The following is a 26,496-nucleotide window of genomic DNA, read 5'->3' on the forward strand; positions in this document are numbered from 1 at the left end:
CTTTAAGGTCCATAGCTAGTTGTTCTGGGATGCCAGAAGAGAGGAGATCCATAAGTTCATGACCTTTGACTGATTCTGGGATGCCAATGACCCTCAAGTTGTTACGCCCCTACGATTTTCCAGGTCATCGATCTTCTCCGAGAGGTCAGCAATCTCCGATTGATTAGCTTGTATGGTTCGCTGGGCCGTCGTTAGGTCATCCTCTAGCGTAGATATCCGCTGATCTGCTTCATCTAAACGACTAGAGTGTTGATTGAGTTGGGTTAGAGTGGATTCGATGGCTTCCTTGATGCCAGACAGTTTTTCATCCAAGAGGGGACCCAGGACAGCCACCAAATCATTGTGCTTCGTTTTCAGCTGTTTAACAGGCGGTCTGGATCTACGTGTGCGCTGAGATGCAGAGCGTGAGGCCGAACGGTCTGAATCAGAGGAATTACCACAAGGAGTGTCGTCCCGAGACGGTAAAGGAGCCCCCGCAGAAGACATTGGAGCAGGAATTAGGAACTTCCATGCAGTGTCATTGAAGTATAAGATCAACAGCAACCAGGGTGTGCAGAGAGCAAGATGTGTTAGTAGTGTATCGGGTCTCACATGTGAAGCATCAGATCGCCGTGTCGCCACATCATGGTAGATTTATTGTAAGATGTAGTCGGAGTGAGGAGCAACCTACATGTAGGGAGAGATGAAATAGTCACAAAATGCCTACATGGAGCATCCAGCAGTTATAAACAAAAGGCAAATGGTGAGTATAATGAGAAATTCTTCTGCAACTCCGGATAGCGGCACGGGGAGCATAGCACAGGTCAAGGCACAGTTGAAGAAGATAGTAGCAGAGGCAAAGTTAGCCGAGTAGCAATTGGAGGATAAAGTGAGGGGTCTGGGATGAGAGAGGTGTGCCGTATTGGAGAAGGTCGAACCACTGCGGGGGACGTCCAGACAAATAGCAGGAGCAGGGTATAGGCACTGTAAAAGCACAGAACAGCAGTTCCAGGTTGAAGGAAGGAAGCCTGCTGGTCCCTCCAAAGCTCCCCGACAGTGCGGTGCCCTCAGTGGGGGTAACCAGGGGATCAAAGCAGCTGCCTGTATAGTGGTGGCGGGGCCCTAGCCACGATCACTTCACAAGAAGCAGACAAGGGGGCGAGGGGGGGGGGGCGCAAGCCTAATGTCGGGCTATATACATCCCAGCTAGGGCAAGGTTCTCAGTATAACAACTATGACAGGGAAGCACCGGTAAGTGGGTATGCGGTGCCCTCAGCCGAGGGTGTAGTAGCAGGCTCCAACCCTGTATAGTGTCCTGAAGGGTTCTGCTGATGGGCGCAGTCCCTGTATTTGGAGGCAGTAGCCGGGTCATCCAGGGGAAGGAGAGAGTCTCTCACCCGACTCTTTGTGTGCTGCGCTGTGTGCAAGTTTCTCCTCCTCACCAGGGGACAGCGTGCAGCGTCGTCTCGGCCACGGGAAGATGGCCGCCCGCCAGCGGTATCCTCAAGAGGGACAGCGCCGCTCACAGCCAGCCGGGCAGTAGAGGTGAGGGAGTTGTCCGCGGGTTGCCCCGGGCACAACACGGGCAGCGAAGGAGCCGGGGGCCGCAAAGAGAGGTGAGGGAGGCTCGATCACGGAGCATCCAGCGGTCCGGCGGCTGAGCTCTAAAATCAAAGTCCCGGCTTCCTGCTGACGGTCAGGCCGCAGATCGCGGGAGCCTCTACGGCACTCCCCGGCTCAGCAACTCCGGCAGAATCAAGGTGGGAGGCTCTGTGGGGGGATGCAGGAGGGAAATTGGGGTGTTGGGTCGGGGCAGAGCAGGTCTGGAGGGCAAATAGATGTTACTGGAGCAGGAGCTAATGAAAGCTGCGACTGCTCTCCTCTGGTGTTAGGCCACTCCCCCTTTATGTTTTCCCCCCCAAAAAAATCATCCAAAACCAAAACACGAAAGGGTGGTTTTGGCAAAACCAGTCTAAAACCAAAACACAAGCAGAAAATTAGAACCAGAACCAAAACACAAAACATGAAAATTGCCCGCCGCACATCTCTATTTATGACATTCTGGAGTATGTGCAAATTGCCATCATAAAAACTGAGGCAGCAGACTTTGTGAAAATTAATATTTGTGTCATTTTCAAAACTTTTGGCCGTGTCTCTATCTATCTATCTATCTATCTATCTATCTATCTATCTATCTATCTATCTATCTATTTATGTTTTGGTTTTGGTGTTGGATCTTTCGTGTTTTGTTTTTTTCAATCGTGAAATTTTTATTTTGAAGAATAATTACACAAGTCAATATAGAGCAGTATGACAGAGATACAAAAAGCAAATATGCAGTTGAAAGACTTGTATAAATATAAGTATATGAAATTTTCTCCTAAGAGGTAATAAGAGAAAAACTTGGTAACGTCATATTTAGAGACCAGAGATTTAAGTAGCAAGACACTAGTAAGAGACAGGAAGATATATGATCGGAGAAAGAGGCAAGCTCGTAGAGATCTGAGCTAGAATATAGTATTTAGCGAGACGGATGGGTAAAGCAGGTAGGGAGGGAGGAACAGAAAAGAGGGTTTGAGAGACGTAGAAGAAGTAAGAAGAAGAAAGGAAAGGAAAGGGAGAAGTTCTCCGAAGAGTCGGGGGCCTGGAAAGTAGAAGGGAAATGAGGGAGGTAGATGGAAGAAGAAAAAAAAGGGGGGGGGGGGATTATAAAGTGGGACCCAGAATTAGTGTAATCCTGGGAGGGGGTGGTCATGATGTCTGTACCAGGGAAGCCAAGTAGAGTGAAATTTTTGTACTGTATTGTGTTGAAGGCTAGTAATATACTCCATGGTTGCGACGAACCAAATTCTATTCGTTAGTGCCTGACGGGTAGGAGCTTCGGGGTTCTTCCAATTGCTCGCTATTTGGTATTTAGCTGCACAGGAGATAAAGAGGATCAGTTTTTCCGAGTCTTTAGAGATGTAATCGGGCGGGGTGCAGAGGAGGAGGTTAGCGGGTGAAAGAGGCTCTGGCAAATCAATTAGCTAAGAGAGGAGTGTGCGGACCATCTTCCAAAACTGAGCGACCACCGGACAGGTCCACCAGACGTGATAAAACGTGCCTATTTGACCGCAGTTCCTCCAGCATAGGTTGGAGGCTTCGGGATAGATCCTATGCAGTCGATCCGGCACCAAATACCATCTCGTGTATATTTTGTACGAGTTTTCACGGATAGCCACGCTAATAGAGCATTTTGAGATCGCGTTGCGAATTATGCTCCATCCCTCTTCCCCAAGGTGACTTCCGAGATCTGCTTCCCATGCTAGCTCGTGCGGCTCGAGGGGGGGCGATTCAGGGTTAAGGATGCATTTATACAGGAGGGAGATAGTGCCCCTATCAGTAGGGTTGTAAATGCAGAGTCTCTCGAGAGGTGAGGGGACCAGTAATGGGAACGGTAAGTGTAAAGAAGAGAGAAAGTGACGGATTTGGAGATATTGATAAAACAGGGAGTTGTGTAGACCATATGTGTTTTGCAGATCGGAGAATGATTTAATGGCGTGTGTCCCCGTGAAGTGATGAATTCTAGTAACACCAGCAGAGATTCAGGGGCGGGCCATTCCTTGAGAGAGCCCCTAGGGAAATGCTGGGTTATTCCAAATGGGGGTCAGAGGGAAGGGGTGGGTAGATAATTTCAACTTTTTGTTCAAGGTCTGCCAATGCTTAAGAGTCAATTCTATAGTGGGCGAGGGGCAGTGAATTTGAGAGCATTGTTTTCCAAAAAGCCAAGGTAAGTATGAAATCGATGGGACTCCCAGTAAATCACTTTCCAGGTTGACCCACCGTTTAGTGTGTTTTGGGGCATGCCAGGCAACCATTTGGCTCAACCTAGTTGCATCGTATTAGCGACGGAGGATAGGAAGGCCCAGACCGCCGTTCCGAGAATGTTTAGCTAAGATATCCCGCCGGATTCTAGGCTTTTTGTGGTTCCAAATGAATTTACACAAAGAGGATTGGAGGGTATTAAGAGTCTGATGTGGGATCGAGATTGGGAGCGTCTGAAACAAGTACAGGAGTTTGGGAAGGGCGTTCATTTTTATTGCATTGATTCTTCCTATCCAGGAGAGAAAATAAGATTCCCATTGATGGATATCTTTAAGGATAGATGCGATGAGCAGTGGGTAATTAGCTCTGTAAAGAAACTATAAGATTTAGTAATGGATACCCCTAAATATTTAAGTGAGTGTCTGCGCCAGGAGAAGTCAAAATTCTGTTGTAGTTGAGATTTGGTTAGTTTGGGGGTATTTAGGGAGAGGGCTTCAGATTTTGCCTGGTTAATCTTATATCCCGAGAGGTTACCATATATGGACAGTTCTCGGAAGAGATTCGGTAGGGAAATAGTTGGATTTGTCAAAGTTAAAAGGATGTCGTCGGCGAAAAGAGAGATAGTGTATTGAGCGTGATTAATATAGACCCCTGATATATCAGGTTTGGCCCGGATGCGATTTGTGAGAGGTTCAATGACAAGGGCGAATATAAGGGGAGATAGTAGACATCCCTGTCGGGTGCCATTAGAAATTTTGAAGGGGTCTGATAATATGCCGTTAGAATGTACCGAGGCCGAGGGGTTTTGATATAAGGCCTGTATGGCCTGGAGAAATTTACCCTGAAAGCCAAAACACTGCAGAGTCTGCTACATGAAAGGCCATGAGACCCTGTCGAAGGCTTTCTCCGCGTCCAGGGCCAGGGCCAGTGCCTAGGCTGGGATCTTGTGAAGATTAATGTGGTGGATGACATCAACGACGCGTCTAGTGTTGTCGAGTGCCTTGCTGGTCGGAACGAATCCCACCTGATCAGGGTGTATGAGTGAGGGAAGAATAGGGTTAAGTCTATTAGCTAATACTTTGGCAAAGATTTTCAAATCAGAGTTCAGAAGTGATATAGGCCGGTAGTTAGAAAGAAGCTGGGGGTCTTTATCGGGCTTTGGAAGTACGGTAATGATAGTCTTAGTAGTGTGGGGATGGGAGGGAGATCCGTCCAGGATAAGATTAAATACTGTTGTGAGGTGGGGGAGTAGGGTGGGTTGAAAGGTTTTATAATAGGACATTGGAAAGCCGTCTGGGCCTGGGGCTTTGGATGGCTTCTGGCATTTGATAGCGAGGTCTTTTTCTTCAGGAGTTATAGGGTTATCGAGGTTAGAAGAAGTGTCTGAGTCAATACAGGGCAGGTCGGAGGACGTTAAGTAGTCAGAAGTCGTGGGGTAAGTCGAATTAGATTATAAAGCCGCACGTAATAAGGCCCTCATTCCGAGTCGTTCGCTCGGTATATTTCATCGCATCGCGGTAAAATTCCGCTTAGTACGCATGCGCAATATTCGCACTGCGACTGCGCCAAGTAATTTAACAATGAAGATAGTATTTTTACTCACGGCTTTTTCTTCGCTCCGGCGATCGTAATGTGATTGACAGGAAATGGGTGTTACTGGGCGGAAACACGGCGTTTCAGGGGCGTGTGGTTAAAAACGCTACCGTTTCCGGAAAAAACGCAGGAGTGGCCGGAGAAACGGAGGAGTGTCTGGGCGAACGCTGGGTGTGTTTATGACGTCAAACCAGGAACGACAAGCACTGAACTGATCGCAGATGCCGAGTAAGTCTGAAGCTACTCTGAAACTGCTAAGTAGTTTGTAATCGCAATATTGCGAATACATCGGTCGCAATTTTAAGAAGCTAAGATTCACTCCCAGTAGGCGGCGGCTTAGCGTGTGTAACTCTGCTAAAATCGCCTTGCGAGCGATCAACTCGGAATGAGGGCCTAAGTCCGGAAAAGGGAGTTAATAGATGCTGGGTTGTATTGAAGGGAGCCATTGTCGTCTTTAGTAGCCAGGATAGCAGTGTGCGCCTTAAGGGCTCTCAGTCTGCTGGCCAATAGCGTATCGGCTGTTCAGTGCTGCCCTGGCAGACGTGAGTTGTGTGTAGAGAGAGCACGAGGGCCGTCGTTTGTGTAAGGTTTCTAGGCTGTGAACCTCTACCATTAGGGATGATATTTTTTGCTTATGTTCCTTGTTCCTATGCGATGCATAGCTAATAATGTGACCTCTGATGACAGCTTTGTGAGCTTCCCAGATCAATGGGATGCAAGAGGAGTCGATAATATTTAAGGAGAAATAGTCGGCAATAGCTAAATTGATTTTTACTTGGAACTTAGGGATTTTCAAAAGCGTCTCATTCAGTCTCCAATTGGGGCGGGTTGTCGGAGAGTCGAGAATGTCAAAGGTGGCCGTGATGATAGAATGGTCCGACCAAGGGTTAGTAATGATTGAAGAGTCTGTTACGTGCTTAGAGACCAGAGTGCCGCAGAAAAAAAGATTGATTCGGGAAGGATCCTTCGTGTTTTTGACCAGTATTTGGTTTTGGCAAAACTGCCCTTGTTTGTTTTTGTTTTGGATCTGTATTTTTGACAAAAATTCATAAAAACAGCTAAAATCACAGAATTTGGGCCTGTTTTTGTTCCTACGGCATTAATAACCTCAATAACATTAATTTCCAGTCAAGTATGACCACCTCAGAGCTCATAATATTGATTTCATCAAGTTTAGACCAAAAGGTTGCACCAAGGTATCTTGATGACTAAGCTAAGTGACAGCAGTGGATGGCACAAACATGTGGCACTTAAACTTCCAACATAGCACATCTAGGAAACAGAATGGCACTACAGTGGCAGTCAGGGTGGCAGTTTAATAAACTATGAAAATGTATTAAATCTACACAAGAAGACAGCCAGCAATGACCAAACAGCGCATAATGCAAAGAAAAGAAGTGCAAGATGGATTTGTTCTTGGGCCCTTTCACCCACCCTTATGTTTTATATATTAACCAGGACATGCACAGTTTAACAAACCAATCACTTCAGCGACAGGGAAAGCCACTTGTGGCTGAAATAATTGCGGTGTTTGGGCACCCACAAAACAGGTTGCTAATGGGCAGTGAACATTGCTTGCAATGATCTCGAAGTAAACAAACTGGCTCTACAAAGTCAAGATGACATCATTATCATTATCATACGATTCCTCATCCCTATCAGTGTGTACATCATCTGCTTCACATACAACATTAATTTGTCCCCACTGGAATCCACCATTACAGGTGCCTCTGTATTTGTTGGACGTAATTGCCAGTAAAGATCTTCCTCGTGGAATTGATCATTCATTTTGATAACCATCATCTTTTCCACATTTTGGGGAAGTAACCTCTTACACCAAGCGCTGAAAAGGTTTCCTGGCTCACTGAAAACTCTTTCTGAGTACACACTGGAGGGTGGGTGACTTGAGTAAAGCAGAGCCAATTTGTGCAAGGGCCTCCAAATTACCTTTTTTCTGCCAGTAGTGAAACGGACTGTCTGACATGCCTATTTGGATGCTATCACTAAAATAATCATCAACTATTCTTTAAATGGTGACTGTATCAGTTGGGGTCACGGCAGACATGTCACTTATTGTAAGTAGTTCTTTTAGCCCTGACCAGATATCATAAGGTTTTGCTGACTGATCTGCATCACCACCAGCGGGTCAATTAGTTTTTTGCTGGCAACAGCAGTTGCCAGAGAAACTTTAGCTGACAATTTGTTCACCAACAGCTCTTTGCATCTCTTCAGGTTTGTGTCCATTGTAAAGAAAGATACAATGTATGACTTACACCTAGGATCAGGTATGTTCGCCAAAATATAGTGATCTGATTTCAAGAGATTGATGACCCTTGGATCCTGGTGAAGCAAATGAAGGGTTTGATGTACAAGTCTGACATGCTTAGTAGAATTGCTTCATTCATTAATTCTGTTGTTAAGTGGACAGTTGTTACAGCCGTGGTGTGTGGCTCTTGACATCCAGTCATCAATAGGCAACCGGAGTGCTCCCCAAACTACTGGGTCCCTGCTGCTGGCTCCATGGCAACCTGATTCCGAGCCACTGCGGCAGAAGGGGTTGCCAAGCAGCGGGGACACCAGGGCTGCTGTGGACGTGCAGTGCTTGGCTGAATAGGGTCTGTAATTAAGTGGGGCTTGGCTGTTCCTCGGTTTCCTATTGGCTCAGGCTTACTTTATATTCTATGCCTGGTCGTCTTTTGGTGCTGGATATAGTTCCTAGTTGCTGCAGGAGCCCTTGCCACTGAGTTCCAGTCTCAGTCCGTGTATACTCTCCTGCCTGTCAGCAACCACCCCTAGTTGGAGTTCCTGTATCCAGCCTCTGCACCATTACTGCTTTCTTTTGTATATTTCTGCATTACTTTATTTATGCCTTTTGTTATTGCTCATAGTACTTGTGCACACTAGTTACTAATAGTAGTACTGCTCCTCCCTGCCTGGATGTTATTCCCCATTCAGAGTACTTTAATTTATTACCTTCTCTGTATACACCTCCCCTTAGTCTTGTTGTTCCCATATTGTCTTTGTACTTCTGTTCCAGCCTTAGTTCCATTGTTTGCCTTCTCTTTGCTCTATTCACCTCTATTCTCCACTTTAGTTGTTGTACTGTTCAGTTTCTACCGGCATTGACTCAGGGCTCTCTGTGGTTAAGCTTATACTACCGTCAGTGGTCTAAGGCCTGGTGGGCATCCCAGTACTGGTAGGCGCTTACAATCTTATGGGAAAAGCACCTCTTATAGGCAAGGTGTGCTGGTGTGTTCTATGAGACTTAACCCGGGAAGCACAGGGGTCAATGCCCAGAAGATCTTCATGAAGTCCAGATTCCAGAGGAGGAGATTTGTCATCCACTATAGCAACTTTACCAGCCTTCGTAACAACAGTGGGTACAATGGCATTTTGAAGGACACTAATTAAGTTTTTCTTAACGTCCCTGTACATACTAGGAATTGCTTTTCGAGTCAGAAATAATAATCTAACACTGCGGTTTACATTCATCTACAATGTCACACAATATGTTTATGATACACTGCAGTCTGACCGCAGTGTCGCAGAAAAAATTAGTATTGTACACTGGGGTGTAGCACAAAAATAAATATATATTTCTCCAATTATATATATATATATATATATATATATATATATAATGTGCAAAGACTGGCACTCCGATGATTATAGACTCCACTGGTGTCCTCACAAATACCTTAGTACATACACTGTGGTGTGGCACTCGGCATAATAAACAGTCAGCAGACTTGCATAGAAAACAAGTTGTCTCAAAAATTCCAGATATTATACTTATGTAAAAGAAAAAAATGCAGAAATATAGGTGGTATTGTTTGACACAAATGGGAAAACCCGTGAATGTCCAAGAAATGGAGCCCTATTGTGCCACCGATACTTGATAGGAGATGAGGATAGTAACTCGCCACCGCTTCACAGTTTGAATGGACGTACTAATACTCACTTATAGAAAGGCAAGACCATATATACAAAGGTATCTTTAGCACTACACCATGCGTGATAAGATTGCTGAGAAATTCTGCTCAGAATAGCGTACCCCACTCACTTCTGAAGGGAACTGGTTCCACGTATCAAGGTTTCTTTAAGCCAGAAACAACCAAAAGCTTCAATAATCCAACAGATTTATTTATTCACGTACAAAAAGTTCATAAAAGGAGCCCTAAAAACTCAGATAGCAGAGCACCTGGTTGTTGAGCTGTAAACATCGATGTTGAACTCTTCCAGACCTCACATTACAGGCTTCAGGCAGAAGGATCAAGACCTCTTAGAGCACAGGTTCCCAACCTCGGCCCTCAGGACCCCACACAGGGCATGTTTTTCAGGTCTCCTCACAGAATCACAATTTTTTAGGGCTCCTTTTATGAACTTTTTGTACGTGAATAAATAAATGAATACATTTTGTACAACTGACTAGATGAAATCAAATTATATACTGCCCTTAAGCCCAACTCGTGGGGAATGCATGTATACAGACTAGTCACGTCAATACTGGCCAGTAATAAATCAGTGGGCAGCACTTCAATGTCAGATAATTTTTTTCAACAAAGATGACGTATCCTTTAAATGTGTGACAGTGTCCTGGATCACAGGTTGTAGCCATGTGTCCAGGAACACTGCCACTGGTTCACAAAGAGACCCCCTGGCAAAGATGATGGGTCTGCCAGGGGGTTTCACGGGGTCTTTATGGAGTTTAGGAATAGTATAAAAGATCGGCACAATAGGGTGTGGAAGACATAAACAAGGACCAGTCTCAGCGTCAATGACACCACTAGAGACATCAGACTGTACTAGCAGCTCCAGTTCTCTTTTGTAGCTGTCTGTAGGATCCTTGGATAATTTGGTATACGTCTCCTGATCACCCAATATTGGGTTACTGGTGCATTCCCATGTTGTGCACCCCAGACCACAGAAGCTCTGCACTAACCATATACAGTATATTAAAAACACTCCAAATAGTTTCTCATTCTATACTTTATAAACAAGGAATGTTAGTTACAGTTGTTGCACCAACTGCGCCAACATATCTCGCATCTGGTCAGAAAAGTTTGCACTGTCCTTGTGACACCTGTTCCTGCCCCAGCCCAAAATCTGGCAATGCCATGTCTGTGATGTGTGTACTGTAGAGTAAATACGCTGACCATGTGGGAATATGAACCACTGCTGAAACATTTACTTCTGAACACCTGTATATGGGGCCTAATTCAGTAAGGACTGTAAATTCTGCTACTGTAATTAGCAGAATTTGCAATCCTTTGGATCGCATGCTGGGGGCCTCCCATTGCTGGGCAAGGCCGCCCAGCATGCTGACTGCCGCCTCCCCCCCTTCAACAAGCAGCAGATACTAAGGATGGCTCTTGCCGGCGCAGTTTAGCTGCGCCCGCAGGAGTACAGGTGTCATGTTCTTGATCACAGACTCCATGATCATGCCCCCTACACGCCCCCATTCACGCCGCACTGCCCGGTTTGTCCTGGAAACAGAGCGCTGCACACGAGCCCACATCTTTTTCTCATTATTTGTGGTTGGATCGCACACTGCGATCCAAACTGAATTAGGCCCATAATACATTAATGAAAGTTGGACCTACAGTATGATAAATACAATTCCATGGAATATACAGTGCTCCTAATGTTTACCTTTGCAGAATTATTTAGTTTCCACGTACAACATACAACACTCCTCCCTTGCTAGACAAGAAATACTATGTAATGAACATGTAAGGACATGATTAGACAAATATCTCAACTATCATCATATGTTAGAGATTAGACTATACAGTCCCTGAAAAAATCTTGACAGCTTTACAGGATAATAGTTGGGAAACTGTGGGGCACAGGCCTCTGTAAAATGTAATTCCTTGATTACTTTGGCACTGGGCCTTTCTCAAATCTACTTGAAGACACAATTAGATAATTGGAGTCTTGTAGAATAAACATTTAAGTAAAGGTAAACTGATGTTGTTCAAGCAATATTTAATTTGACTCAAATTTTTACACTCTTTTGAATTTATTTGACATTTGAGCTTGGGAGTTCCCTCATTGTTCATTAAAGTTTTTATGTACACGCTAAATCAATAAGCCTCCAAAACATCAACACTAGTTTACATTAATGTACGATACCATGAAACTATTTTTCTCATACTATAATGTCTTAACTCATTGAAACTTCTAATCTGTGTTAGATACATATTTTTAATTGGTTGTTATGGATTTCTTTACATGTACAGTATCTACTTTCGATAAGTCTCAATTATAATAAAGGTCCTGTAGAAGAATACAGATGCTGGTGTGTTTGCCCTGAAGGTACTATATTCAGCATTTCAGTCAGTGGAAAAATAACAAAATGTCAATGTCATGTTGTAGAGTGATTTTCTTGTGGCTTATGACCATGATAACTAAATCATTGGTGGCTAGGTGGTATGTTGCAGAAGAGAGGGGCTCATGCCATTACTTGTCAGCAGTCTCTGGAATTGTTCTGGAATGAACGGACATCCATTATCACTACACATTTGTTTGGTAAACATTTTTGAGGAATATAGTTTTCAAACACCAACTGTTTTTTTAAATGATGTAGATATTTTATGGCTTTTAGGTCACTGGGAATTTACACCAACTGCAATCAGAAACATGTTAATGGACTTGCAAAATCAGTATGATCTGTTTGCTATTGGAAAGAGGTTTACTCTTAAGGGTAAAATGGAGCTTGGTAGATGTAACTGCTATCTATGCCTTCATTTTCACCAAGGTAGATTCCAAATATTGTCATATGAAGTCTGGTAGACACTATTACTCTTGAACAAGGGTTGGTAACCGATGGCATCCCAGCTGCTGTGGAACTACTGTACCTATCCCAGATTTCCTTGTTAACCCCCTAAGGTATTCTATTCTATCCGATTACCACCACTCTCACAAACTGAACTTATTCTTATTCTACTACTTCTAATACTGCTACTATTACTACTACTACTACTACTACTTTTACTATTACTACTGCTACTACTACAACTACTACTCCTACTATTATTACTATTACTACTGCTACTATTACTACTACTGCTACCATTGCTGCTACTACTTTTACTACTACTGCTGCTGCTGCTACTACTACTACTACTACTACTACTACTACTACTACTACTACTACTACTACTACTACTACTACTACTACTATTTCTACTTCTACTGCTGCTACCACTACTACTAATACTGCTGCTGCTGCTACTACTACTGTGACTACTACTGCTACCACCACTACTACTACCACCGCCACTAGTACTACTAATACTATTGCTGCTACTACTATTGCTACTGCTGCTGCTGCTACTACTACTACTACTACTACTACTACTGCTGCTGCTGCTGCTGCTGCTGCTGCTGCTACTACTACTACTACTACTACTACTACTACTACTATTACTAATACTGCTGCTACTACCAATACTACTACTGTTGCCACTACTACTATGATTACTACTACTACTGTTACTACTACTACTACTACTACTACTAGTACTACTACTACTACTGCTGCTGATGCTACTACTACTACTACTACTATTACTACTACTGCTGCTGCTGATACTACTAATACTACTACTATTGCTGCTGCTACTATTACTACCACCACTAATACTACTACTATTACTACTGTTACTACTATCACTACTGCTACTACTACTACTACTATGACTGGCACTACTACTATTACTACTACTACTACTATCAACACTCCTACTACTACTACTGCTGCTGCTGCTGCTGCTACTACTACTACTACTAATACTACTACTATTACTACTACCACCACCACTAATACAACTACTACTGCTACTGCTGCTATTACTACACTCACTACTGCTACTACTGTTGCTACTACTACTACTATTATTATTACTACTATCACCACCACCACTACTACTACTAGTACTACTATTGCTGCTGCTACTACTACTACTACTACTACTACTACTATTACTACCACCACCACTACTACTGCTACTACTACTACTACTACTACTATTACTACCATCACTACTACTGCTGCTGCTGCTGCTGCTACTACTACTACTGTTGTTGCTGCTACTACTACTATTATTGTTACTACTACTACTGCTGCTAATACTACTACTATTACTAATGCTATTACTACTACTACTATTACTAATGCTATTACTACTACTACTACTACTACTACTACTGTTACTCTTACTACTGCTGCTGCTACTACTACTACTACTGCTACCACTACCATTAATACTGCTGCTACTACTGTAACTACTACTGCTACCACCACTACTACCACTACCACCACCACTAGTGTTCACTCTAGGCTGTTTTAGCAGGGCGCTATGCCCTGCCCGTTTTTTAGCAGGCAAAACCTGCCCTGCCCCTTTTGCGGCGCCCTGCTAGAACAGCCGCCCGCTTCCTGCCCTCCCGGCATGTATAGATGCCGTGTGCATGTGCGCGGCATCCATTCACGCATTGGGAGAGAGCTGGGGGAAGCCCAGCACCGACGGAGGTGTTGGGCACGCCCCCAACAGTGACGTCGCCGGCCACAGACGCTCTCTATAGTAGCGTCTGTGGGCCGCACCGCCCCCTAAAATGACAGGGGCGTGGCCACGCCCCCTAATTTGAGTGGCCGCACCCCGATTTTGGTCGCGCGCACATATGCCCCCGGAGTCCGGCGCTATGCCCCTTTTCACTCCTAGGCCAGTATTTACTAAAAATCTGAGTTTGGCCGATTTGTGTTTTTTTTTTCTAAGTCCCAATCCGGGAATTCACTAAGCACCAATCTCGGCAGTGTTTGGACTATTCGTAATGGTTTGAATGACAACGTTCCGAAATACGAATGAATAGACCATCGGTCAAACGCGGCTGTTATTTCACACAATACGGGAATTCACTATTCATTCGTATTTGGGTGTTAGTTTCTGAGTGCTCAAATGCGGTCGTATTTTTTTGCGATTCGTTAAAAAAAGCAGCAAAAAAATAGACCTGCTTTTTTCAGGCGTGTTTACATGTGTTGCAAATAAAAAATCTCTCACACCTGAATTAGGATGCCTATAAAAGGATGTTAGGCCCATTTCAATACACCTACACTCAGAAATGGCAGCAGGACTGTGGGCCAGTGATCTTTTGTGTGCTGTGGGATTCCTCAGACTCAGACATCAGCCTGTAAGTACCCAGGGCCAAGAAACTGAACATGGTCAGCAGGTTGTACAGGTTCCGCGGAGGCTGCGCAGGCCTCGTTTTTTTAGGGGGCATTTAAACTTGAACGCATTGTCCGATGATAAGGTCATACAGATGTTCCGTCTAAATTGTAACAACATTTTCCATCTGTATGACCTTATCAAACTGGGCCTAGACCCTGAGACAGCACGCTCTCGCTCTGTCTCAGGCCTGCACAAACTCCTGGCTGTGTTGCACTTTCTGGCTACTGGCAGTTTTCAGGCTGTGTCTGGGGATGTCATAGGAATCTCACAGCCCTCATTTTCGAGAATCTTAACACAGGTGATATACACCTAACTACCCACTCTGTTTTTGCTTGGTTTTAATTACTCGGTGGCCAGTTCTGTGCTAAAATCTCATGTATAATTTTCTATCAAATATACACACAGGTGTTGGCTGTTTTGCAGCCCCACATCAATGCCTCAATCTGCTTCCCTACCCAGGAGTCTCAGTGGCATGCCGTCAGGGTAGATTTCTATGAGCTGGCTGGCATGCCCAATGTGCTTGGAGCCATAGATTGCACACACATTGAGCTGAGACCACCTAGGGGCAGGCAGCACATATATACAAATAGACATCTAGAGCACTCCACAAATGTGCAGGTGGTTTGTGATGCAAATCTCAAAATAATGAGTGTTGTTGCTGGTTACCCTGGGGGCTGCCATGACTCCTTCATCCTCAGTCAGTCATCCCTTTTTGATAAGTTTGAGGATGGACAAATGCCAGATGGATGGCTGCTGGGTATGTAATTTGATATGTGTAGGCCTGTGTATAGTTCGTCTAAATACAGGGGCAAATGTATTGACCTGTAGAAGGCATAAGCAAGTGAGAAACCAGTGATATGTGCAAGGTGATAAAGGCACCAGCCAATCAGCTCCAATATGTAAATGATTATTTAGGTACATATTGTCCGCTGCCTTTATTACCTTGCACATATCACTGGTTTATCACTTCCTTATGCCTTCTACAGGTTAATACATCTGCCCCACAGTGTGTTAATTATGTGTTGCTGTATCTTAACATGAATCACGTTACTGTATCTGTCTTTTATGTGATGGAGGATATGGCTGTTTCTCTTGGCTTCTAACTCCATGGTCCCGACCTGATACCCCTGCTGAACACAATTACAATCATGCACATAAGTCCACGTGGAATGTGATAGAAAGATGTTTTGGTGTGCTGAAATCTAGGCTTCGGTGTCTGGATAAGTCTGGTGGCCTTTTGTTGTATAGTCCCTCCAAGGTGACTCAAATTGTGTTCTGCTTCTGCTTTCTTCATAACATGTGTTTGCAACAACATCTGCCACATGTTGAGGAGGAGGAGGATGAAGAAAGCAGCCAGCAAGCAGAGGAATTAGAGACATCTGGTGATACTTGGAGTACAGATGTAGGGAGGCAGGTTAGGCAAGAGCTCTTCACTCGCTATTTCTAAGGTAAGTTTGGTTTGCTTATTTAATTTGTTGTGTAATCATAAATAGATGTTTGGCCATTTTTATTGCCAAAACCATTACTCAGAATGTGTCTGTCTCCTTGACACATACAAACATACCCTTGCTTTATGCAAAACAAATGTCGCATGTGTATTGTGTGTATTTTTAAACTCAAAACAACAGATTATGAGTGGAATGCATTATCCAAGTCTGGATAAGTGATCGTAAACTTGCAGTGCTAATTTATTACAAGCACACATAATCCATTTAGTATTTTACTTTATCATTGTGTGTAACGTCCTAATGCACAGGTTCACAAACTCGGCCCTCAGTACCCCACACAGTGCATGTTTTTCACGTAACCCAGTAGAAGCACAGGTGTATGAATTACTCACAGACATATGTTAAAAGGTTCACAGGTGGAGCTAATTATGTCACTTGTGATTCTGTGAGTAGACCTGCAAAACATGCACTGTGTGGGGTCCTGAGGGCCGAGTTTGAGAACCTGTGTTCCAAAAAAACTCTCCTCAACATATAATATGTTAGCCTTGAGGAATACATGTGTCCCTATGTGTGATTCTCCATCATATTTAAGGGACACAAACTTACTGTCATCAAAAATAATTTATTTCCTAATGTTTGCTGCAGTAAACTTGCTGATTTGTAAGTAAATACACAGTTTGCCACATATATACATTATTTAACACATTCTTTGTTTTTTTGTTAAAAAGTTCTTATTTGTTGGTTTCTGCATCATGTGTAATAACATTCTTACAAATTTTTAACACACACAAACATGTCCCAACAATAATGACATTCATTTTGTCAATGTTTGTTTAAAAATTCAATGCCAACATATTGAAAGCTTTTTACAACAACTCAATTGTGTTATTCTTGTAATGTTGTATAGAGAAGAAAGGTAAAATAGTTAACAATAACATTGTAATTTGGATTGTCTGCAGGATATGAGAATGATTGGAATCTAGAAAGAGTAATGATTAGAAAAAAATCAAGTTGTCTGGTTACTTCCTGCTAACATGTATGTGGCTGCCTGGCAATGATTGTGTGTGCAGAAGAGGAGAATGATTGTAATCTAGAAAGAGTAATGATTAGAAAAAAATCAAGTGCTCTGGTTACTTCCTGCTAACATGTATGTGGCTGCCTGGCAATGATTGTGTGTGCAGGAGAGGAGAATGATTGTAATCTAGAAAGAGTAATGATTAGAAAAAAATCAAGTGGTCTGGTTACTTCTTGCTAACATGTATGTGCGGCTCCATCAACATTTCCCTCCTCCAATACAAAAAAAAGATGGTAAAGAATAAATGTGCGTACAAATTTTATGTTGTTGTTTGTACCACTTATAATTAATGATGTTGTATAAATTGTCAAGGAGCTAAGTGTTATATATATTTTGCCAAACATACACTTACTAACTATTTTGAGTTACTTATCAGAAATGTCTAATTTGTATTTTTTTCAAGTTTTTTTGGGTGTCTGCTTGTCCTGCCCTTTGCCTTTAGCACTGTCATGTTGTCGTGCTCTGGTGGAGCGTCTTGGTGGTGATGAGACTGGCGTGATATTTGGAGTAGTCGTACCAAAACTGCTGCTTGTTTGCTGTTGGTGCATGGATCTGAGTGTTTCATTCAGGTTAGTGAGGGTGGCATTGAGTTCACGTGTAGCAGCATTTTGATTGTCTACAATTCGGAATAAACTTTCATTAATCTTTTGATTGTTTTGAAAAATGTTCATATAACTTTGCTATTGTCTGTGCTGTTCTTCCATTAGTATGTGCTGTTCTTCCATTATGCGCTGTAAGTTGCCCATGACCTGTGTAATGTCTGTACGCATGAGTTCCATGGTATTGCCAATTCTGGTTGTTTGTTCATTTTGTCTACTCATATTTCTTGATATTCTTCTGAAGTGACATGGTAGGCTTGCAAACATTTGTGTCTGCCTACGCAGGCAATCTTCATTAGAGGCCTGCTGTCTAGCCCAAATGGTCCAAAACACCTGATCAGGCCCTTGTGTTACTGGTGTTGTTGGGCTGTGTTGTGGTGGTGGTGTGCTTTGGTGTGGTGGTGTACTCACAGGTGCTGGGGGGCTCATTCCTTGGCTTAATGGCTGCATTTCTAAGATGATTGTCTCTTCCATGTCACTGTGTTGCTGTTGTTGCGGAGGGATGCTGTTACCAGGACTAGAAGCTGAAATTTTAAACAAATCTCCGTTAGCTATCCATATGTTTGAGAAATGTAAACAAATCACTACACATGGAACACATGTCATTCACTGTTGCTTTCAAATATTCTGCCTAGCAACATCATCACTCAACTTAAATACATACATATGCCTGTTTGTGGCAAATGTGTCTGGTTACTTAATTGTGAAAGCAAACACTTTAGTTTTATTGTAGCTCAGACATACTCCACCATAAAAACACATTGGATTCCATAATGTGTTACCTTATAGCTTTGATAAAACAAACATAGTAATGTTTTTATATGTATTTGGCAATGTTAGCTCAAACACACATGTGAAATTTGGAAAAACAACCTTACTTTTTTCTAAAAATAAACATAATTTTTTGTTGCAGAATCTTACACACAATGTGATACTGTATGGCTCAAGTGGACATACATATCTTTACTGGATGTGGACAAGGCCATTTTGCTTGGATTCCATTTCAGGTTTTACTTACTGCAGTAAGTATCTAAGCTTTTGATGTGTTTTGACTTAATGCGGTTAAGAAAAAGTTTGATTACATTCTGAAATTGTTTACATTTATTTCAGTTTGATACTCACAATCAAGATGAGGGGAGTGTGGATGACGTCTTGGAGGTGTGCCAAAATTTGGAGTGGGGGGACAGAACATACTGTCGATAATCTTCGTGGCGGGGTAGCCTGCTGTGGTTGGCCCTGGACATCAGACCTTGCTTTCTTTTCGGCCACAGTTTTTTTGTGGTGATGTCTTACAGAAGTCCCACTTCTGCTGCTCCATACTTCTTTTGATGGACCTATTAATGAAAGTGCAATTTTGTTATGGCCATTCCTTTACAAACATACCCTATACTACAATGGACACTTTACCTGATTCCGCAGTGTCATCATCATCAGGTGTGATAGGAGTTACTGGACGACGAGTAGTACTGCTTTTTTCAAACACTGTATAAAAAAAAATGTATTCATGCTATTGTTGATTCATCCACCCATTATGCTTATAAACATTTATTCTTGAAGAAATGCTTGCTTTATTTTTAATAAAAACATAAGGACCGGAAACAAAAAATACAATACATAAAACAATAAATATTGTCCAATAGACATATGCACTATGGAAAAATAAACACAGGAAAACATGTACAGGACACTGACATAGGCCACAAGTAAAAAAACAAACATTAACAACCAAAAACACACACATCTTCATTTTGTATTGAAAGGAAAAATATTACAGATGCAATATATAAATTGCTCTGTGATGTGGCACTCCAAACACACATTACCACTATATGAGCCAAACCAAAATGTAAAAATATTTTAAAAATTACACTGCAGTGTGGTGTCTCGGTACAAATACAAACTAAAAATTATCAAAGAAATAGTGTTTTTTTGTAAAAAAATATTACATTATGTAATAATGACATTACACATGTAAGTGGTTTCCAAACCACTTTCCACTACTCCAGCCTCTAACATGACAACCACTGTTTTTGAAACATTGCACATGGATAACATAAATATAAAACATAGTCAAAATTATAAAAAAAAAAAGGTCCAAAAGGAAAACATTATTGCAGGACAATTCAGTGACATACCAAGTCCAAACTACACATGCAAAATATCTTTGATAAAAACACATGACATACAATAAAGTAAGATGTTACATTGGCTTTTGTATAAAACATTAACCAAAACAATGTATTTGCTGACACACACTTGGAGATGGGAGTAATATGCAACGTGACATGACACACATTTTTAAAAAAAATAATAAAATAAATAAGGTCATAGAATGTTAATGCAAATACACATGCTCACCATTCTTCCTGGGCCTATGTGAATCCCGGACATGGGTTGCAGAGACTACTTCAGGAGGTATGACACTCCGCATGGGCTCCTCATACTCCAGATATCTTGCAATATAGGGCTGCCCACCACCGGTTTTTCGAGCCGACTTCGCCTCCTTGGCCATTTTGGACTTGACACGTCGCTTTATGTCATAGTACCGTTTGCGGCACGTGTCCTCCGTCCGCTTGACCACCCCCTCACTATTGACAGCAGCAACAACTTTCGCCCACAACACCGTCTTCCTCCGTGTTGGCACCTTGGCGGACTCAGGCCCAAATAGCTGCCTCTGATACTTCATCAGCTCACGCACCAATGCCACATTTTCAGCAAAACTAAACTTTACATTCCGCCCAGTCTTAGTAGTGGTGCGTGGCTGCAGAGCACTCTGACTGTCACTATCACTTGAGGCTGCTGCAGCAACCTCACCCACCTCCTCCACCTCACTAACCTCACTAACACTCACCTCCTCCACCTGACCGACCTCCTCCCCCTCACTCACACCCTCCACCTCACCCACCTCTGAGTCACACATAATTGTGTGTCTAAACAGTTAACACAGAAAAAAAATAGACAAACAACACACTACCACTACACAACACACACACACACACACACACACACACACACACTGACAAGGGACTATAAAGAAAAATAACTTGGACTAAAAATGAGACAAAACCACAAAATACAAGACTACAAGAATGACAAGACGACTTTCAAACACAATACCACACTCAGAAATCACTACCAACACTCCTCACCAAACCACAAATTCACCTACCTCCACAGCACAACCTCCCTCCTCACCACTAACTAAACCCACGAGGTGCGGACGGTTTGGGGCATATTTATATGGTTGCGCACAGACACTCCTACCATCTGAAACACAACCAATCACGAACGGGGATGAAAAACGAAACTAAAAGTTAAAATGTGGCCGCAGGAAAAAAAAAACCCTGCCGCGTTTAACTTAGAAAAAAACCCAGGAAAAAAACAAAACCATGAACGCAAACGACAATGACGGCCGTGAATGTGCCAAAAAACCCCGACTGGCATCGACATCGGAAAACACGAAAACCATAAAGTCGACTGCTTCATAACTTTGCGTATATGGATTCAAAAAGTTGCATGAAAATGCACCCGATACAAAACGAGTTTAAACACTACACAAACCGACTCAAACACGAATATTAGTAAATTTTGCCCCTAGAGTGAACACTACACTACTAGTATTACTACTACTACCATTACCACTACTACTACTACTACTACTAATACTACTACTGCTGCTGCTACTACCACTACTACTATTGTTACTATTACCACTACTACTGTTGCTAATATTACTACTGTTGTTGCTGCTACTACTACTACTATGATTACTACTACTACTGTTACTACTATGACTGCCACTACTACTACTACTACTATTACTACTACTACTGTCACCACTACTAGTACCACTACTACTACTACTACTGCTGCTACTACTGCTACTATTACTACTACTACTACTGTTGTTGCAACTACTAATACTACTACTACTACTACTACTGCTACTATTACTACCACCACTAATACTACTATTACTACAATCACTACTACTACTATTATTACTATTATTACTAGTACTACTCTCACTACTATGACTGCCACTACTACTACTACTACTACTACTACCACAACAGTGTAGACTAAGGCTAGTTACCGATTTAATCAGGTTGGAACTAGTGTTGCTGTGTGTCCAGTAACGCTGCGGAGCAGATTAGAGCTGGAGGCAGAGGCGTCAAGGGGGGGGGGTGTAACCCTTCAATGGGTTGACACCAAAATGAGCCGCACTACCGCACTGCCAATGGCGGTACTTGCGCTGGTGCAATCAGACTCATTACGCTGATGCACCAAGGGCCGGTGCAAGGGTGTTCGGCGCCCCCCTGCAAACTATAAATTTGTGCCCTCCCATACTTTACAAAGGGACAGCGCACATAGTGCTTTTACACATAATGCTCCCTGTAGTAGTGCCGCTTACACACGTAATGCCCCCCTGTGGTAGTGCTGCTTATACACAACACCCCCTGTAGTAGTTGCACTTACACACGTAACGCCCCCCTGCAGTAGTGATGCTTACACACGTAACGCCCCCTGTAATAGTGAAGCTTATACAAGACGCAGTGACGCTTACACACGTAACGCACCCTGCAGCAGTGACGCTTAAACATGCAACACTCCCTGTACCAGTGACGCTTACACACGCAACTCCCCCTGTACCAGTGACGCTTAAACACGCAACACACCCTGTAATAGTGACGCTTACACAAGCAACACCCCCTGTACCAGTGACGCTTGCACACGTAATGCCCCCTGTAGCAGTGACGCTTTCACACGTAATGCCCCCTGTACCAGTGACACTGACACACATTATGCTGCACAGTCATACATACACACACACATACTGTACATACATTACACACATACCCTACAATCACACATACACACACATACATATACACACAGAGCCGGCCCTGACCAATTTGGTGCCTTAGGCAACATTTTATTTGTTGACCCCCCCCCCCCCCAACCAATGCAGCATGGCGCATCACAGTCTGGGAGCAGTCTCATGGTAGGGCATTAGAGGGATAAGCATATAGTAGTGGGTACAGAGTTAGGGTGTAAGGGTACAGTATAGAATGCAGGGTTAGGGATAAGGACACAGTAGTAGGATTAGTGGGTGCAGGGTTAGTGGGGTAAGGACACAGTATTGTGTGCAGGCTTACGGGGATAAGTATATAGTAGTAGGTGCTGAGATAGGGGGTAAGGGAACAGTATAGAGTGCAGGGCTTTGGGTAAAAACACAGTAGTGGGAGCAGTGGGTGCAGGGTCAGTGGGGTAAGGACTTAGTAGTGGGATATAGGGCTGCATAATGAGGGTCAGAGTAGCATAGCTCTTTGACAATAGTATGTGTATGCAATTCTGAGGAGTTCACAGGACAGGGCAGAATATTGGGGTCCCAGGGAGATGGGGAAGCTGTATGGCACTATTGGCTGATAATATAGACAGGACAGATGGGATGCAGCCAGCATACCGACGGACGGGATCCCGGCGCTCGAAATACCGACGCCGGAATCCCATCCGCACTAGGAACACCGGTGTCGAAATCCAGACAGGACTTGCGACCCCGGCGTCTAAATACTGATGCCCGGAATTCCGATCCTTCGCATCCCGCAGCGGGTGGGGAGGGGTGTTAGGTTTAGCTATTAAAAGGGGGGTTAGGGTTTAGGGATAGGAAGGTGAGGGTTAGTTACCGCGGAGGGTTAGGTTTAGGCAGCGGGGAAGGGAGGTTTAGGGTTAGGCACCAAGCGGGGAGGGTAAGGGTAGGGAAAAGGTGAGGGTTAGGGGGCTTAATGGGGGGCTGTCGGTATTTTGATGGACGGGATGCTGCTGTCAGTATATTGACAGCGGGCATCGTGTCCATTGGCAAATCATACTTAATCAAGAGAGTACAGTCCAGGGAGAATATAGTACAGAGAGGGTGTGTATGAGAAATAGAGACAGAGGAACAGAAAGTGACAGACAGCAGTCAGAGAACAGGAATAATAGGAAACAAAGAGAAAAGATAGCTGGGAGCAGAGAGCTATATAGAGAACAGAATGCAGAAAGAAGAGGTCACAAAGGGAGAGCTGCAGCATGGTTTGAAAAGATGCAAAGGCAGTTTGACATTGTGGCTGTGTGTTTCACCCTCCCCACTAACCCACCCTGCGGAGTCCTGGGAATCAGTGCTCTGCGCTGGGGGTGCTCTACCAAGGTATCCTCTCCTCCCCCCCCCAATCTCCTACATGCTCTTCCAGTTCCCAGTACCTGGCTGCAGTGATCTGGCTTGGAGTCCGCTGACCAGGAGGAGGAGGAGGAGGCGTATAGTGCTTTGGGCTAACACCTGTTGAAGTTCCACTGAGCAGTCTATGTCTCTCAAGATGACCTGCATCATGCAGTGGGATATCTTCTGCCGGGCCACTCTCCCTGTGACATATTTTCACACACATACATATACATACAGTTGCATACATGTACACATACAGTACATATATAGTCACACACATACAGGTGCACACATACATACAGTCACACTTATAAGCATACATACATACACACACATAGCCCCATACATATGTACAATCAATCACATACATCACAAACACATAGGCCCTCATTCCGAGTTGTTCGCTCGCTAGCTGCTTTTAGCAGCTTTGCGCACGCTAAGCCGCCACCTACTGGGAATGTATTTTAGCATAACAGAATTGCGAATGAAAGATTCGCAGAATTGCAAATAGAAATTTCTTAGCAGTTTCTGAGTAGCTCGAGACTTACTCCTCCACTGCGATCAGTTCAGTCAGTTTCGTTCCTGGTTTGACATCACAAACACACCCATCGTTCGCCAAGACACTCCCCCATTTCTTCAGACACTCCCGCGTTTTCCCCAGATACGCCAGCGTTTTTTCGCACACACCCATAAAACGGCCAGTTTCCGCCCAGAAACACCCACTTCCTGTCAATCACACTACGATCACCAGAACGATGAATTTTCTTCGTTAAGCCGTGAGTAAAATACCTAACTTTTTTGCAAATTTACTTGGCGCAGGCGCACTGCGAACGTTGCGCATGCGCAGTTTGCGACCAATCGCTCCGTTGCGAAAAAAAATAACGAGCGAACAACTCGGAATGAGGGCCATAATACAGCCACACAATTACACATACAGATGTAGCCAACTTTATCTTGACTGTTTCTCCGCCGAGACGGGCGTTTAGCCACGCTAAGGCGATAGCTGAGTTTAATCACAGGCAGGCGCGTTGAGACGATCTAGATACTCATCATGCATTACACATCTCCACCACTGTGTGGCTAATGCTCCACTAATCCAGTACTTTCGATCGTACAGTATAGCGGCGGATTGATCTACAGCTCTGGCAATACTGTAGGCGTAACGGGAGGCGGTGGAAAAAGTATGGAGTACAGTACTGTATGTGTATGGAGACGCAACTACAGTAATTGTGTAAAAGGAAGAATGTACAGTACAATGTATAAACACCGTGCTTTTAAAATATATGAGCGTCTGAGTTCGCTAATGCATAATGGGAATGGAGGACTAGCAGAAGGCGGAGGAAAACACCGTGCTTTACAAATGCGAGCGTCCGAGTCCTCTAAGGCATAAACCAACAGCAATGGGGCGAGGGCCGGGCGCTGTTTGCAGTACTTTCACACATGAAATTAGAAATCTCTCATGAGGCGTCGTGGGTTAGGGGTGAAGGCTCCCACCTCCCTCACTGGGGGTCCAGGGTTCGAGACATGATGTGCTTTCTTTCTTTTTTTTTTTTTTTTTCTGTAATAATGCACTGTATTATTTTATTTACATTGTAAGACAGTCAATGGAAGGATGCACACAGGTTTCACATAAATCAAAGTACATCTGCAGGAGCGATTCTTTACGCTAAATGCACCCAAACAGCGTGAATGAAATGAGTGTATTCTGGCGCTACCAACTAAGCAAAACAGTACTGTAGATCTTCAGCGTTTGTGCATTGCACAGGACCTGAATTTCCTCCCTGTGCAGGCCCCCAGGGGGGAAGGGCGATGGGGGTAGGGGGGAGACGATGGAAAATACTGTGCCTTTGAAATGCAATTACATGAGCGTCCGAGTACACTACGGCATACTGTAAACCAACACCAATGGGAAGGAAGTGCCAACCTTATTTTTAATGTGTTCCCGTGACATTCACTTTAACATTTTTTTTTTTCTCTCCAATACAGTACATCCAATGGAAGGATGCACACAGGTTTCACATAAATCAAAGTACATCTGCAGGAGCGATTCTTTACGCTAAATGCAACCTACAGTACGGTACTGTAAGTGAGCAAAATAGTACTACAGTGGGCGTTTGTGTATTGCACATGACCTGCATTCCCTCCCTGTCTACTGCATGATCTGTGCAGGCTCCCATGGGGGAAGGGCAACAGGCTAGCAGGAGGCGGAGGAAAACACCGTGCTTTACAAATGCGAGCGTCCGAGTCCTCGAAGGCATAAACCAACAGCAATGGGGCGAGGGCCGGGCGCTGTTTGCAGTACTTTCACACATGAAATTAGAAATCTCTCATGAGGCGTCGTGGGTTAGGGGTGAAGGCTCCCACCTCCCTCACTGGGGGTCCAGGGTTCGAGACATGATGTGCTTTCTTTCTTTTTTTTTTTTTTTTCTGTAATAATGCACTGTATTATTTTATTTACATTGTAAGACAGTCAATGGAAGGATGCACACAGGTTTCACATAAATCAAAGTACATCTGCAGGAGCGATTCTTTACGCTAAATGCACCCAAACAGCGTGAATGAAATGAGTGTA

Source organism: Pseudophryne corroboree, chromosome 5 (assembly GCF_028390025.1).
Source record: "Pseudophryne corroboree isolate aPseCor3 chromosome 5, aPseCor3.hap2, whole genome shotgun sequence".
NCBI lineage: Eukaryota > Metazoa > Chordata > Amphibia > Anura > Myobatrachidae > Pseudophryne > Pseudophryne corroboree.